The sequence below is a fragment of the Cibotium barometz genome, chromosome 58 (genome assembly GCF_041138505.1).
Source record: "Cibotium barometz isolate CiBa-2024 chromosome 58, ASM4113850v1, whole genome shotgun sequence".
NCBI lineage: Eukaryota > Viridiplantae > Streptophyta > Polypodiopsida > Cyatheales > Cibotiaceae > Cibotium > Cibotium barometz.
In genome coordinates, this window is record NC_141103.1 from 37136016 (window position 1) to 37139657 (window position 3642).

The following is a 3642-nucleotide window of genomic DNA, read 5'->3' on the forward strand; positions in this document are numbered from 1 at the left end:
TTCAATATGCTTGTCAATCTCATATTCTTTTTGTAACATGAATTGTGGAAGTGTGGCAGTATCCATGTAAATATTTTGAAAAAGTGCAATCATCAAGTTCAGTGATGGATTCTTTATGAGAGGCCTGCACACGTCGTCAAAAGAGATGCGGAATCTTCGGGAAACAAAAAAAAACTAAGGAGATATTTAATGCAAAATCGTGTTAGTTAGACAAAAGATTATCTTGTTCCTTTCTGAACTGACAGTTCTGTAGTCCTTACTGACAGTTCTGAGCCACGTTTCCGTATTTTACTATTTTTGAGGTCTTTTAGGAGAGAAATAAATCAAAAAATAGTGAATTTCTTACAGGGCCCCAAAATGAGCTCCCTTTTTCCCTAATGACTACACATCACCCCACATCACTCGACATCATTCTATCCTCAATCCACATCAATTCACACATTCCGCATCCTTCCACACACATCACTCCACATCATTCCACCCATCACCCACATTATTCCACTCATCACTACACATCACCCCACATCACTCGACATCATTCTATCCTCAATCAATTTCCACAAACAAGATGGTCTCTTTTTTCTTTAAGCAAATTAGGTCTGATTATCAACTTTCCTTGATCTAGTTATCAAAATTTTTGTCCCACAATCAACCAAATTAAAAGTACAGTTACTCTACTTTTTATACTGACAAGACTTTCTAAGTCTTGGCCATTACTTGGCTTAGTCAAAGGCAACTTTTTATCAACTCCATTAAATCTAAATTTCCGTTCACTTTTGGATCTTTGATCCTTTCAAGAATTCCAGATTCCTTTCCCAGGAAATCTAGGAATAAATCAATTCACAGGTATTTACATTTCATCCAACTAAGCATGTTTCAGGTCTTTTTTTGGGAAATCCTTTTCCCATTTCACAGAATGTACCCAAGATTCTATTTTTTGAGAATCTAGATGTATACTTCATAATTCCAAAAGTTAAATGTATTCATGATTTCTCTTTTTGATTAAAATTTATCCATGTTTTCTCGATGCACCCCTCCTATGAATATTTTCACATTCTTTTCTCTATTTTTCCAAAATAAAATATCATGGAAATCCCTTTTTTAGCATAAAATATTTATGCACACCTACTAATCCATTTTTATCTAAATGAATTATATTCATAATCATTTCCATAATTCTCATAAATTGAATGAATCTACAAAATTTACGCATAACCTTCTTTATTTTTCTAGTAAATGAATAATGCTCAAAACTCCACTTTTAGCATAGAATTTATTATGCGTAAATTCATTTCCTAATGATAAAAAATTTACCATAGCTTCCTCGCATTTTCTATGGATTGATAATGCTCAAAATTACACTTTTAATATAAAAATTATTTATGCATAAATTTAAATTTATTTTTAAAAATTTTGCCATAGCTTCCCTGCATTTTCTATAAAATGAGATTACTCAAAATTCTACTTTTGGCATAAAGTTTATTATGCATAAACCTTCATTTTCTAATGATAAAATTTTGCCATAACTTCCCTGCATTTTCTATGAAATGAGAATGCTTAAAATTCTACTTTTAATATAAAAATTAGTTTATGCCTAAACCTAAGCATAAACATAAACATTAATTCACATAAATCAAGAAAATCATGGTTTTAAGAGGAAACCCATAAAATAAAATGCTTCCCAAGCATGAGGGAAGTTAGGAAGAAGATTAACATCAAAAAGAGAGCATAAACTTCATTGTTTAGGCTTACCCTTGGTTTGCTTGATTCTTTACCTTGCAAAAGTTGTGTAACCCTCAAAGAAAATGCTTGGCCACCAAGGGAAAGGGGTAATCTTCAAGAGAAGAAGAGGTTTAGTGAAGCACCAAAGCTTCACAATGGAGGCCAATGAAGAGGGAAGAGGAAAATACACTAAATTAAAAATTACACTAGCATAGAATTACTCTAAGATGAAAATACAAAGGAATAGGGGTCTCTTTATAGGTGAGGGAGGCCACCAACCAAGTCTAACTGGGATCTAGAGGCTTTCAGATTCAGTTTGATCCAATTTGGACAAGTTTTGGACCAGTTAGGCCCACTTTTCGGATCTAGTTTGAAAGAGGTGAGAGGAGAGATGAAATATCTCATTTTTTAAATTATAAAATTGGGGTAATGATGGATATTCTAGGTGCCTCCTTCATGAACTCACCCTCCTGAGGTGTCAAAATTTTATTTTTTTACTAATAAATCATAGTACTAGAGTCAACTCTTCATCTTATGTACTTACTCATTTTTGGGGGATTTTCTTTTATTCTTGCATTTTCCTTATTCAAACACTTGGATTAATCCTATAGGCCCATTAGAACACTCTTTGGACCTTAATCCATAATTTTCAAAAAATAGGTACCCTTAGGCTAAGGTGTCCCCAATGCACATATTCAATTAATTTCTAATCATATTGGAACACTTTTTTTAAACTTCTGTTTCTAGGGAATTCATCTTAAATATAAAGGATAACTTTATATCTAAAAATATCTCAAAATTGTATTACCTCTCTCTAGTACCTCTCTCTAGAATATTTTCTCTCTTTAGGTGAAAAACAAGGGAAAACAATGTTTTCTTGCATTGATTACAGGGGACTGACAGGAGAACTTATACATCTTTTTGGGACTGAGGAGGAACCTTACATCCATTCTGAGAAGGGGGGAATGATTACAAGAGACTGATTTTACATCTCAAAATCTGGAGGGAGGAATCTTACATGTACATTCTTTAAGATTCTACACATAGTCATTTATGTTCTTATTGGGATTTTTTGTATTCTAGATATGGCATAACATTCCATCTGTCACACAAATCAAGAAGTAATGTAGCACTTTGAATGCTCTTTCCATCCAATTCCTATGTGATGTAATAAGTTGAGCTACAGTTGCATTAACTATTGGAACCCTTGGCTCCATCTCCTCACCAAATTCCAAAGACCTTTGCCTTTCAAGGAGTTTTTCATGTGATACTTCCAAATCCTAAAGTTTTTTCTATCAATCTTTTCACCAACAATCTTATCTAGACCATCATTCATCTTACTATGCATAATGCAACACTTTACACACAACTTTGTCTTCAAACACTCACTTTGTGACTTGAGTACAAACTTACAAATGAGCTTTACTCAGCTCAAATTTCACCTTATCAATTTCCCAAACACTTCAATGTATTCAGTATCAATGATTACCAACACTTTGTTCACATACAATGTCCACTTGGTACATGTTGTCCACTGGCACCTTCAAACTTCCACTTTGTAGAGATTTTACAAAGGTAGTTAATGCTGCAAATCAATGTGTAATCACTAAAACAAATGTATATAATGTGTATCTACCTTCATACATACTCCTTGCACCATACATCCATCGCTTGAGGTCATACACGGACATATACATGCCTAAAATAACTCTATATTTTGGTCTCAAACTTGTTAACACTAATTTTTTGGTCTTAATCTACTTCTTTGCTTTTACCAATTTGATGTTAGAATCTTCAACCAAGTGTTAAAATACATGCAATGATGTTCTTTCTCAAGATTTATACCCATACATGATGTACCACATGCATTCCATTGCTCAAATGCATCAAATTGATATATCCAACTCATAGTCACCCCAT